Here is a 15,060-nt window from a genome sequence, read left to right on the forward strand (position 1 = left end):
TATAAGAATCTAATAGCAAAATGTCAGGCATAAATTTTGCATTATTGGTAATTATGTTACATGTAAACAAAGTGAATGTACATATTGTCTGCAAGACAAACACTTTAGATTTAAAGACACAATAAGTAGAAGGTACTTATGTACTTTCTAATGGAAAAAAAAAAACTTGTCATGTAACCAGTAATCAGAACAGTGATTGAGTAGTTACAACAATGAGAAAAAGACTTTCAGACAAAAATTGTTGTCAGAGAAAAAAATTGGACATTGTTTACTTATAAAAGTGTACAACTATTAGAAGAATGTAACAATTATAAACATATATGCAACTAACAACAGTGTTCCAAATTACATTTAAAACCCTACAGAATTAATGAGAGAAATATACTATCTCAACCATAATATTGAGACTTAAATATCCTGCTATTGACAATACATAGAACAAGGAAACAGAAAATCAACAAAAATTGGAGGCTTGAATGACACAAAAAAATCTACCAATTCTAACCAGTATCTATGGAATATACTATGCAACAACAGCAGAATACACATTTTGTTCCATTGCATATAAAATATTTTCTTGGAGAGACTATATGTTCAGCTATAAAATAACCTCAAAATATTTGAATGGCTTAAATCATACAAAATATATTATCTATACATAATGGAATAAAATTAACAATAACAAAAGTACATTTGGAAAATTGAACAATATGTGCAAATAGTGTGGTGCGCTCCTAAATAACCAATTTAAAAAAGAAAGAAATCACAAGGGAGATCATCAGATGAATAAATACAAAATCACAATATACCAAAAGTGAAGGGATGCAGCTATAGGAGTACCAATGGAAAAAAACATATTGCTGTAAATAACCATATTAAATGAAAGAAGAAAAGATCTCAAATCAATAACCTGAATGGCCACCTTAATAAACTAGAAAAAGTACAAACAATGTAACCCAAAGCAGGCTGAAGAGGAAAATAATAAAGCTTACAGTGGAAATACATTATTGATAAAGGATAGGAGAAATTAGCAATATCGAAAGTTTGTTTCCTGAAAAGGTCAACCAGGATGACAAGACTTTATCTGGACTGATCAGATAGAGCGTATGATGGAGAAAGTACACAAAACATTTAAATAAGCAATAAGAAAATTACAAGAAAATACTATTAAAAAACTATATCCCACTATATTAAAGTAGACAAATTCCTAATAAAACATAAACTATCAAAAGTCATTTAAGAAGTAATAGAAAATCCAAATAAATATGCAATAAGTAAGAATACTGAATTAGTAATCAATTTTCAACCAGTGGGATCCCATGCCTAGCCAGCTTCAAAGATGAATTCTATTGAACTTTTAAACAGAAATAAACATCAATTCTTCACAAACTTAACTGAATATGGAAGAGAATTGACTACTTTCTAACTCATTTTATGAGGCCAAAATTACTCTGTTGCCTAAACCAGACAGGCTTAAGAAATGAAAATTTTACAATATATTTATGGATACACACTCCCAAATTATCAAGAAAATACCAGCATTGTGATATCATCCAGACCCAAATGGAATATTGGGAAGGTTCTGTCTCAGAACTAATTTTCTGAGGAGTTTTATTGACTAACTGGATCTTCCATTGCTTTGTTCCCTTACTGGAATGGACAAAAAGGTATAAAGCATCATTTTCCTAGGAAATTGTTGGAAATGAATTGATCTGTTGCTTCTAGACAAGAAAATCATGTTAATCTAAACCAAAATGTGCTTTTCAATGGAGATGATCCAAAGAGAAATTAAGATGATTAATTCAAGACAAGAACAAGTCTGATGGCTGATTAAACTCATGGCTGAGTGTAATGAAAACCTTCTTGATGATAATCATTAAGTGATAGGAGCCACAAGGACCATATTTGGTCACAGAAATATAAAAGAAGGCATCAGAAGCTACCAGGATACTTACTATCCTTTGTTCACTCCAGTATCTGGCTTGTCTATTAAGATTTTGTACAAATGTTCTGTTAGAGTACCTACTTAAACACTTATAAAATGGCAAGAGTCATCACTAGCAACTAGAATCTGGATAGTTTCATTTGGTTATTTATTTATAAGGATTTAAGAATCAGTTTATTCTAAACTTTGTACTGACGAATTGGAGTGATTCTCAAACCAAGTACCAGGAAACTGAGATGACATAAAATTTTTCTAGAAAGTGAAAGTTACTGCTGATTCTAAAAATTTCACCTATTCCAATTCTGAGCTTATATGACAGCCACAGTTTCCAGTTTTTTCTAGATCAGGTGAGATACGTTTTACTCTCAGCAACTTCAGAACAGAAAACTTCCTATGATTCATCACATAGGTAATATACATTAGCACTGTTTCATCTGACCATATCATACATCAACTAAAATAACAGGCAAAATTACATACTGAATGATTTAAATGATAGTCTTTTTTTATGTTTTATGTTCATGTTTTTATGTTGATATTTTCATTTTGTATTGTAATATTTTTCCTAGGTAGAAACAATGGTTTTAACTTTTATTTTTAAAAATTCAAATTTTCAATCAATAGTAGGTAAATTCCAATTGAAAAGCCAAGCAATTAATGCCTAACCTTTATTTCATGTATATTCCTAATAGAATATTAAGTACTGATAATTAGTATCAATAAGTATTGATAACTAGGAGCTGTGGTATTAACATGGCCACAACGATGCCGTTGTCCTGCATGTTAATTTATTCGTAAAGAAACAAAACCTGCTAGTAATGTCAAAAATTTTCAGCTTTTTTTCCCCTGTGGTCATGGGGCAATCTACATTCTTGAGTTTGGTGACATGACTTCTCAAACGAAAGCTAGTTGAATAAAAGTTTATTTCAAATGAAAATTTTCTAATAAATATGGCTGATGGGACAATGGAAGTAAAGAACATTCTCGCAAAGAGAGATGAGAACTGCTCCATAACTTGTAATGAGAACTATGTGGGTGCTATAAATTGAATTCGAGTCACGGGAATTTTTGTCTGACATTGAAAATAATCTGAAGTTAAACAGGAGAATAAAAATATGCAATATCCCTACAAAATCATGCATATCATAAATATATACTATAAGCCAGTATGTTGTCTAAGCAGATTCTGGCAACTATTTCAGCAGCGCTTATTTCTGGGCAGCATTTGTGGGTCATTTGGCAATAACATTCTCTATAGGTTTTCAATGAATTGCTCTTAGTAAATTAGATGTCAGTGATTTTATTTTGGAAAACTTCTTTATAATGCAATTGTGCTTTGAACTTTTAATTTATGACCCTAATTGTATAATAGGAGGTAGTCAGAGCAGAGTATTACCAGGAAAAGCTATTTCCAATAATACAGTTGAGAAGATACTCTGAAAAAAATCCTTCTGTTATGAAACATTACAAATTTGCTATTAAATAATGATTTACATCATGTTAAATATATGTCCTTGATGGAAGCAAACTAAACAGAATATTCAAAGCTAAAAATAAAACAGGCAAAATCAAGGAAGCTAAGCAGTCTCTGATGCTAATAAATGCCCTGAGAATCCAAAGACCTTAAAATGTTTAAGGCAGGCTTGAGAAGATAAGGGAGAGCCTTGCATAAACGCACAATGAGGAGTAGAGTCTAAAACTTCTACATATATTGTGCCTAAAATGGTTTACGTATTCACTGAGATAAAGAACTAGGAAAATAAAATTCACCTCTTAAAAGATAATAACAAGGAAATGTCTCTGCTTCTCCACGGTTTAAAGTGTCGGAAAAAACTCTCTCCAAAATCTCACAAGTATAATGAGCTCCTCAGGGAGTGCTGTGGCCACTAGTTACATCATTACATACTCCCCAAATAAAAGATACATATTTAATTCTCTATCATTAAAAACTTTATAATTTAAACTCTCTCCAGATAAATTTGTATTTCTATATGCTTTCACCATTAAATTCTGCCCAAATTTGAAAAAACAATAAACATTACATGAACTTCTCCCAAAAACCAGGAAAAAGAAAACTCTTCCCAACTTATTACTGTATAAAGCCTTAATACCAAAATTTAATAAGGAACAGAAAGTAAAGTGATAATCCATTTTTTTCAATGAACATAAAAGCAAAATCCTAAACAAAAATTTTTAGAAAATCAACTCCTACGACATACAAAACCTACAGAGAAACCAAACAAAAATATTATATTCACCAAGATTTATGTAGGACTGCAGTGGTAGATAAACTTTCAATACATTATCAAAAAGGTAACAAAAAAAGTATGATCTTGATAGATGCAGAAAATAATCTAAAATATAAAATATAAAAATGTAACATCTGTCCATTAATATAAATCTTCTGAAACAGGAAAAGAGCAGGGATACTTTGTCCTAACAAAGGCTATTTACAGATGGGGAGACACAAACAGTGTGTGGAGTAAATAAAACACATTAATAAAAAATATTGAATGCTTATCTTTTGAGATCCTAGCTTAAACAAAGATGACTGCTAAACACTTTTATTTATTATTGTACTGAAACTCAAAACCATTGCATTATATCAAGAAAATGTAAGGTTAAGTATTATTATATAAGGAGGAAATATTAGAATTTTGATAGAAAAAAAAAAAACTTTTATTTTTCGAAATAATTCTATTACCTGCATAGAGCACAAAAGGTTTTCTGTAAAACAGCAATGCAAATAAACAAGATATTTAAGTTCAATTCGCTTAGTTTAGGCCTGAAAAAAGAACCTCAATTACATCTTTATGTCTATCAGTAAAATGAACAAGTATAATTAAAATATATTAAAGTAAACCATATAAATAAAAGCAAGGATATTTAGATAGGAATACAACAATGATGTAAAATTTACCCAGAGAAAATTTTAATTCTCAATGAAGATTATTAGAAAAGACCTAATTATGTAAAGATAATTTGCTTATGGGTATGAAAGATGCATTACTGTAAAGGTAACAATTGGTTGTTAATTGATAAATTGAATGCAATTTAAAAATTTTTACATGGTGTTTTCTTACAAAGAACATTGACAAGCTGAACCTGAATGTTATAGAAAAGCAAAATAGTATTACTCCCAAGACACTCCTGAGGAAGAGTAAACAGGGTGACTGTCATTCGAGTTATCAATCCATTATAAAAACTACACTGATTAAAATATTGTGTCATGGACATCATCATTTTAAAAAAGATCTATGATAGCTATTAGTGAACCCAGAAATTCAATATTACTTAGGTTATGTAAGAAGTAGAGTGTGTTTCAAAAGTCTAATTCTAACATTGGCATAATAAATTCATATTCCAATGTGGCAGTAAGGAGTTGATGCCATCTTTCCACTGCTGGAACAATGTCAGAGGATGCCTGCTAAAATGCAAATCTTAAATAAGGTCAAATGTCTCACCACATACTATCAAAATGTCAAGATTTTAATTGAAAGTCACTCGTTATAGCAAGAATCTATAAGATCTCATGTTCAATAAAATGAGAAAATCAACAGATACTAAAACTAAGATGACAGAAACATTTAAATGATCACAAAAGAAATTTAACACAGCTACCATTAACTGCTTCAACAAGCAATTAAAAATACATTTGACACAAGTGGAAAGAAAAAGAAAGTATAACACAGAAATAGAAAGGCACATGAAAAAACTAGAAGATTAAAAATGTGGAAACTTTAAAACCGAAAAATTCAATAGACAAAATAAAAATATATGTAAGTGTGCTTTTATACTGAATATTGCAATATTAAAGAAAATCTAAATAAATAGCACCACAAAGTTTATACATTGGAAGGATTATGGTGAAGATGTAAATTCTCCCCAAATTGAGAGAAATGTTCATTGCAATTCCTCTGAAAATCCCCATAAGACTTTTCTAGACAAGTGTATTCTAAAAGTTGTATTGTAAAATTTATATAGAAATAAGAGGCAATAGGCCGGGCGTGGTGGCTCAAGCCTGTAATGCCAGCACTTTGGGAGGCCGGGACGGGTGGATCACGAGGTCAGGAGATCAAGACCTTCCTGGCTAACACGGTGAAAACCCGTCTCTACTAAAAAATACAAAAAACTAGCCCGGCGAGGTGGCGGCGCCTGTAGTCCCAGCTACTCGGGAAGCTGAGGCAGGAGAATGGCGGGAACCCGGGAGGCGGAGCTTGCAGTAAGCTGAGATCACAACACTGCACTCCAGCCTGGGCGACAGAGCGAGACTCCGTCTCAACAACAACAACAAAAAAAAGAAATAAGAGGAAATAAAAGTAGCTAAAGCAATACTTTAGATAATAAAATGGGTACACTCACTCCAGTCAATAAGAAAACTTAACTATATAGCTACTGTATTCATGACATTATGATTTTGAGAGGTAGAGATACAACAAAGATAAACAAAACAGAATGGAGTACCCAGAAATAACTTCCAAACAAGGATGGCCAACTGAGTTTTCACAAAGGTACAAAGCAATTCCTGGAGTAAGGATGGTACTTTTAATAAATGATGCTGAAGTCACTGGCTATTCGTAAGGGAAATAAAAAAAACACATCCTACATTAATATTAAATAAAAATCAACCATAGACTTAAATATTAAATATGCCTTGGTTTAAGGGATGGAAAGTCACCAGTAAGGATGGCAATGCCAGTGGAACCATGTTGCTTGAGGCTCTGGACTGCATCCTACCACAAACTTGTCCAACTGACAAGCCCTTGGTGATATTGGTACTTTTCCTGTTGGCCAAGTGGAGACTGGTGTTCTCAAACCTGGTATGGTGATCACCTTTGCTCTGGTCAATGTTACAACTGAAGTAAAATCTGTTGAAATGCACCATGAAGCTTTGAGTGAAGCTCTTCCTAGGGACAATGTGGGCCTCAATGTCAAGAACGTGTCTGTCAAGGATGCTCGTCGTCGCAACGTTGCTGGTGACAACAAAAACGACCCACCAATGGAAGCAGCTGGCTTCACTGCTCTGGTGATTATCCTGAACCATCCAGGTCAAATCAGCGCTGGCTATGCCCCTGTACTGGATTGCCACATGGCTCACATTGCATGCAAGTTTGCTGAGCTGAAGGAAAAGACTGATATCTGTTCTGGTAAAAAACTGGAAGATGGCCCTAAATTCTTGATATCTGGTGATGCTGCCATCGTTGATATGGTTCCTGGCGAGCGCATGTGTGTTGAGAACTTCTCAGACTATCCACCTCTAGGTCACTTTGCTGTTCGTGATATGAGACAGACAGTTGTCGTGGGTGTCATCAAAGCATTGGACAAGAAGGCTGCTGGAGCTGGCAAGGTCACCAAGTCTGCACAGAAAGCTCAGAAGGATAAATGAATATTATGCCTAATACTGCCACCCTGGTCTTAATCGGTGGTGGAAGAATGGCCTGAGAACTGTTTCAACTGGCCATTTAAGTTTAGTAGTAAAAGACTGGTTAATGATAACAATGCATCGTGAAACTTTCAGAAGGAAAGGAGAATGTTTTGTGGACCACTTTGGTTTTCTTTTTGGAGTGTGGTAGTTTTAAATTATTAGGTTTTAAAATCAGTACTTTTTAATGGAAAAAACATGACCAAAAATTTGTCACAGAATTTTGAGACCCATTGAAAAAGTTTAATGAGAAAAAATTTACTATTAGACTTTTAGGATATAACATAGGGAAAAACTTTTACAATCTACGGTTTATAAAAGTTTTTATATATAACACCAGGAACAAGATCAATTAATAAAAAGAGATAAATTGACTTCATCAAAATTAAAATTATTTTGTGTGTGCATTATTTTGTAAACAGAATGAAACAGCTTTCTCAAGCTACAGACAGAGAGAAAGTATTATAAAAGCACATATCTGAAAAAGGACTTATATCTGGAATACATAAAGAACTCTCAAAATGCAACAATAAAAAATCCAATTATAAAATGTCAAAAGATACATAGAGACAATTCACTGAAAACCACATTCTGATGATAAATAAGCACACCAAAAGATATCCAACATCACTAGCCACTAGGGATATGCAAATTAAGACTACAAAGTGATATTACTACACAACCATTAGAACAGCAAAAATTTAAAAAATTTGAAGTGACAGTACCAAAAGTTGGTGAGGATACAAAGAAACTGAATCTCTCCTACACTGTTGGTAGAAATGTAAAATGGAACAGCCACTTTTAGAAGTAGCTTAAAAAGTGGTTTGGAAATTTTGTAAAAAAAAAACTAAACATATGCTTATCATATGATCCAGCAATTGCACTCCTAGCCATTTAAGCCAGGGAGCTGGAAATGTGTGTCTATGCAAATATCTCTACACAAATATTTATAGCACCTTTATTTATAACATCCCCAAACTGGAAACAACCAAAGTGCTCCCTTATGGACAAGTGGTTAAATAAACTTGGTACATCCAGATAATAGAGTATGATTTAGCAATAAATAGTAACAGATGGCTGATGCAATCGGCAGCTTGAATGAATCTTGAGGCCATCAGGCCGACTGAAAACAGCTAATCTTAAAAAGGTCACATAGTATGTGAAACTTTTTACATAACAATAAAAAGTGGCCAAATTATAGAAGAGAAAAAACAAATAACTGGTTGCTGAAAGATAGAGTTAGGGACTATGAGAAGATGGTGAACGGCACTGTAAAGGAATAGCACGAGGGGGATATTTATGATAATGAAAGAGTTCTATGGCTTGATCGTGGTCATGCTGACACCAACCTACACGTATGATTGCACAACGTAGAGCTACACTCGTACGTTGTACCAATGTTTGCTGATAGCCATGGTTGATTTTATTATTTTTTATACTTGAGATGCCATCTATACATTATTTTGTTTGCCTTCCAAGCAACAACATGGTCAAATAAACGTTGTGGATACAATTTATAGAAATATAATTTAGGTTACTACTTTTACAATTCTATAGTTACCACTGCTATTGGACCAAAGGCCTAGTAAAAAAAATAAATAAGGTGAAGAATTATACAACTATGATATACGAAGAACCTTCTTAACTGGTAGAAGGTGGGCTGTTGATTGCTGACATGGTCTTCTACAAGTCTAATGTAACTTAAGGCAGCAGCTCCTTCTCTGATTGAGTATTCTTCGCTGTCTGAACTAATTCTGTTCAAATGTGGGCAGGTTTGTATAAGAATGGCAACAGAAATCCAGATAAAGTCACATGTTGTGTTTTAAGTTGTATGTCCTCCTTTGCACTGCTTTTTGGCTAATGAGGCTATAAACCAAATGAGAGTAACCTTGAAATATGTCTTCATCATCCTTGCCAGTTTTAACCTTTGGAATCTAGTCTATCTATCTACATGGAAAGATTTAGCTAAAGGTACAGTCTGGCTAAAAACATTCTGAGATGCATATTTTCCTGGCAATTTTTTATTTAGGTGAAACTGACAATATAAAATTTAACCACGTCAAGTGAACAATTAAATGGCATTTAGTACCAATCAAATTAAACAATTAAATGGCATTTGCTCTGTTGTAAAACTACCTCTTCTATCTGGTTTCAAAAAATCTTCATCATTACAAAATAAACCTTCATATTCATGAAATAGTTGCTTCCCCGCCTCCTCCAGCTCCTTTAAACCACCAATCTGCATTTTGTGCTGCTGTAAACATATCTGTAAAGGTATTTGTTTGAATACCTGATTTTAATTTTGTGGGGATATAGATGAAGGCTTGGAATTTGGGGGTTATTTAGTAATTCGGTGTTCAACATTTTGTTTCGTTTTAGAGAGGGGGTCTTGATCTGTCGCCCAGGTCAGAGCAAGCTCCACAGTGTAATCATAGCTCACTGCACCCTCAGACTTCTGGGCTCAAGTGATCCTCCCATTTCAGCCTTCCAAATAGCTGGGACTAAAGGCATGTGCCACCATGGCCAACTAATTTTTGTTTTTGATTATGTTTTGTAGAGACGAGGCTCTTGCTTTGTTGCCCAGGCTGGTCTCTAACTCCTGGGCTCAAGTGATCCTTCTGTCTGGGACTCCCAAAGTGTTGTAATTACAGGTGTAAGCCATTGCTCCCAGCTGTGTTTAACTTTTTGAGGACCAACTTTATCAAATAAGGGTGGCACCATTTTACATTCCCATCAGCAATGCATAAGATGTCCAACTGTTCCATATCCTCCTCAGACTATTATTCTGAGGTTTTTTTTTGTTTGTCTCTTTGGTTTTTTTTTTTTTTTTTTTTTTGATAGCTATCTCAGTGGATTGAAGTGACACCTTATTTTAGTTCTGATTTACATTTCCCTAATGTCTAATGATGCTGAACATCTTTTTATGTGCTTGTTGGTCATTTGTACAGCTTCTTTGGAGAGACACTTATTCAAATTCTTTGCCTTTTTTTTTAATGGACTTTTTTTGAGTTGTTATGAGTTTTATATATATGTCGAATACCTTATCAGATATAAGTTTTTCTAAAGTTTTTTCCATAATATAGCTTTTCTTTGTACTTTCTTGTTTCTTTAAATGAACAACAGTTTTCAAATTTCATAAAGTCTAAATTTTCTTTTTTTTATTGTTGTTTGTGCTTTTGTTGTCTGAGTTCTAATTGTGAAATAACTGCTTTAGAGAAGTCTCTTCCTGCTGTCATGAAATAATTAAGAGTTCAATATATTTTAAGGTTCAATTTCATGTGAGCTTCTATAATCTTACAGGTAAAATTTTAGTTACCTTTTTGCATCATAAACATGTCATGGTCCATTTTCAAATATAATATGTCAAAAGGTTTATGAGTGCAAATAAATTATTAATACAATTTTTATGCTCATTAAGTATGGTTACTTTGTACCTAGAATATTCTGGAATATTTCCATTTAGACCATCAATCTGTGGTTTTGAGAATTAATTTAAAATATTTTCAAAAGCCTTTGAATCTATAAAAGAAAACTTCTTCAAATTGGAAGGTGCATGAGGTAGCTGAAAGATCGAGGAGCAGATGATCAGAATTCTTCATTCGAAGCGTCTTTCAGTGATTTGCTATTTGATCTCAGGCAATTTACTTATTTACACTGAGTTATTTTTCTAAATCGATAACTGCTATTTGGAAATTATACCTAATTATCTTAAAGAGAGCTTTTTTCACAATAAGAAGACACATTAAAAAGTTTAAAAAGAGTAATAATTAGCATTGGTTAAATCAACGGAAGGTTTGCTGTCATTTGTTTGATATTGAAATGGCACAAGATAAAAAGTGGGTATCAAAATACAAAGAAAAAAATTAATACCAATAATTTTGAGTTATCTTTTCAAATTTGGTTAATTCGAAAGGAAGAATTATAACGGTATCTTGATTATTTCGTTAATTTTACAAACAGATTCAACTGCTCCCATATCAGTTGCTATTTATGGTCCTAGACAAAAGTGTGAAATATTATTTTGCAGGTGAAGAAAGGAGCACTTTAATGTGGTTCCATGACATTGTATTCTCATTGCTGAAAGCCTGCATGACAATTTGATGATGTTAAATTGTTACCTTCTTATTCTAGCTATTAACTTGAATTGATATTTGATCTCTTTATAAAGAAGAAAATAAAGTATAACTTTAAAATCTTATTTTGTTTTGAAATCTAACACACTCATTGAAATCTAACACACTCACACAACAGAACTAAATAGATTAATCAGTGACATGCATTATTCAGCTATCAAACAATCACCAACAATCATCTCACGGTAAGCTTAATAGGTCATTGCAGTTACCTTTATAGTATTAGAAACATTTAGTAAAGAATATTAACTAGGTTACCCAAAATACACTGTCTTTTTTGGTTTCTTTCTTCTGCAATAGATGACTAATTTATTGTAACGTTATCTTATCATGGCAATAATTTTTTATGCATGCCCCTTAGTCATATTCCTGATACTATTTAAAATTAATACTTTTCTTTCTTGTCTATAGAATATTCAGTTTTTCATTGTTCACTTAAAATTTAATTTCATTTTTCTCCAGAAGAACAGGAAACCTATTTTGGGAAAATAGATATTTCTTATTGCATTTGATTTAGCTTCAGAATTAAAGAATATGTTATAATCAAAGTTATTTCAAAGGCTAAGGAGGTATTATGGAAAGTGCTCGGGAAAGCTTACTAGGAACAAATGCTCTCAATGAACTAAAGATGAAGAGGATAGATGATACCATATCAGCACACTGTGGTAATTTATAACGGACTTTGGGAGCATTCTGACCCACACTTAAAAGAAAAAAATACAGCATTTTGTCCCCTACTTTTGCCATTCCTCAGTTAATGCTTTTTACAGAGAGAAAACACAAATCAAGGTTATTAAAGTTTTTTTGTATTAAAGCTGTCTTTAAATTAATTTTTTAAAGTATCTTCACACACTTACCTATAAAACCATAGAAAAATAATAGGGTTAGATGGATAATGGGTAAATGAGATAATTATAAATTATCTGTAATAATGAACCAATACTGCCATCTATCGCTTCCAACACAAGTCCATCACACATAAAATTAATGTGCAATGAAATGAGGATATATGCCTTTGAGTCATTTTATATCGCTGAAATACCACAAATTTAATAGGCTAATGTTACACTTCAGAATGTATTAGGTTATATACAGCAGATATTTGTTACATTACATTGATTACATTTATTATCTTTTAGGAGATAGTTTCCATTTATCAGAATTTATACCCTTTCTACAAAGTTTTATATCCTCTGCGCAAGGTGTGAATGTAGAGTCATACTAAGTGTCAGATGTTTGAATCCTGAGTAGAAACCATGGATGTTGCATGTAAATGGTATTCACCTAAAAAATTAAAACAATCTGCAGATATGTAATTTATGCAACCATACTGAGAATTTCCATGCTCAGTTTTATACAAAACTTGCTGTAGGAAATAAAGGAGAAAAAAAAAGTACAAAATCCTTCTGCCAAGAAGATATCCTTTCAGCAGTTCTCAAACTTGCAGTATTGTGCTGAGCTTCATTTTGCCTTATATTTTAGTCAACCAGAAGCAAGTGATTATATGTAAAGTGAATCTGGCTTTCAGATATCTCATTACCTGCCTGGACCCATTCATAGTAAAGTCATAGATACAGGAAAATAATCGAATGACATCCCGAATATGTTAAAATAAGCAACAACAAAAAGCAATGAAAACATCCATCCAGAATTCTATACCAGCAAAAACCTTCTTTAAAAAAAAAAAAAGTGAATTTGAGACATTTTTGAAAAACATGGTGGCTCACACCTATAATCCCAGCACTTTGGAAGGTCAAGGCAAGAGGATCATTCGAGGTCAGGAGCACAAGACCAGCCTGGGCAACAATGGGAGACTTAATCTCTATAAATAATTTTTAAAAATAGCCAGGTGTGGTGATGCACACTTGTGGTCCTACTATTGGAGATGCTGAGGCAGAAGAATCACCTGAACCAGGGAGTTTGAGGCTGCAGTGAACCATGATTGCACCACTGCACTCCAGCCTGGCTAACAGGGTAAGACCTCATCTCAAAGACAAGAAGAAAAACAAAAAGAAACACGTAGAAGATTTACTCTACAGGAAATACTAAGGAAGGAAAATGATCTAGATTGAAATATGTTACAGCAAGAAGGATGTGCATCTGAAAGGAAAATTTTAACAGATGACTGTTTATATACCAATTGTAACTATATCATGTAGGAATTTTTCCAGTGGTGTTATTATGGTATAATTTATATCCAATAAATTTCACCAGTTTTAGTTTACAGTTTCACGAGTTTTGGCAAATGAGTACAGTCAGATAATCGCCACGAAAATTAACATATACACCAATTCCATCATTGGAGAGATTTCTCTAAATGTCCTTTGTGGCTGTAGCCAGCCTTTTCATTAACCCAGCATTCACTGTTTCAGGCCCCAATAATTTTACAGAGACCATATAAATAAAGCCACATGCTATAAACGATTTGGGTATCACTTATTTCATGTGGCATAATGCATTTAAAATACATTTAAAATGCATTATGATGTTGTGTATATCAATAATTTTTGCCATTTAGTAATATTCTGTTGTAAGCAAATACCATTTTTTTGTTTGTCTTTTTATTTATCAGTTGAGGTACATTTGTTTTGCTTCCAGTTTTGGTATATTAAAAATAAAGCTGGTATAAATATTCTTATATAGGTTTCTCAGTAAACTTAGCATTTTGTTTCACTTGGAGAGGTATCTAGGGTGGGATTACAGAGTCATATCGCAAGTGTATGCTTGATGCTCTAAGAAGACTCCCAAATTACTTTCCAAAATAACTGTAACATTTTGCATATTCAGTAATAGTGCATGAGAATTTCTTAACTTGTGTTCTTATCAACACTTCACGTTGTCTGTTTGTTTAGATGTTTTAATAGGGGTCTTTTGATACATTTGTCCAGTTTTTCATTTGCGATACCTTATGACGAATGATGTTGAACATCTGTTCTTGTGCGTATTTGTCATCTGTGTATCTTATCGGATGAAGTACTTGTTCAGATTTTTTTTTTTTTTTGAGACGGAGTCTTACACTGTCCCCCAGGCTGGAGTGCAATGCTGTGATCTCAGCTCACTGCAACCTCTGTCTTCCAGGTTCAAGTGATCCTCTTGCCTCAGCCTTCTGAGTAGCTGGGACTACAGGCATGTGCTCCCAACCCTAGTTATTTTTTTGTATTTTTAGTAGAGATGGAGTTTCACTATGTTGGCCAGACTGGTCTCAAACTCCTGACCTTGTGATCCACATGCCTCAGCCTCCCAAAGTGCCAGGATAACAGGTGTGAGTCACTGTGCCAGGCCCAGATTTTTATCCATTTTTTAAACGGGTTGTTTGTTTTTACATTGCTTGCAGTTTTTAGTTTTGGTTTTTTATTCTGGATGCAGATCCTTTATATAATTTGCAAATACTTCCTCCCAAAATGTAACTTCCCCCTCCTTTCTCTTAATACTATATTTCAGATAGCAGAAGTTTTAAATTTTTATAAAGACCAATTTATCTATTATTTTATCTTAAAATATATGTTTTTGGTATCATGTCTAAGAAATCATTGCTTATGTTAAGGTCCCAAAGACTTTCT

At 33.1% G+C, this 15,060-nt stretch overlaps 1 pseudogene; it reads left to right on the plus strand.

Annotated features, from left to right (window-relative positions):
* The first annotated feature begins 6,594 nt into the window (after positions 1–6,594).
* LOC105545483 lies at positions 6,595–7,331 on the plus strand (annotated as a pseudogene).
* The last annotated feature ends 7,729 nt before the right edge of the window (positions 7,332–15,060 follow it).

Source organism: Mandrillus leucophaeus, unplaced genomic scaffold, assembly GCF_000951045.1.
Source record: "Mandrillus leucophaeus isolate KB7577 unplaced genomic scaffold, Mleu.le_1.0 Scaffold33, whole genome shotgun sequence".
Lineage (NCBI taxonomy): Eukaryota > Metazoa > Chordata > Mammalia > Primates > Cercopithecidae > Mandrillus > Mandrillus leucophaeus.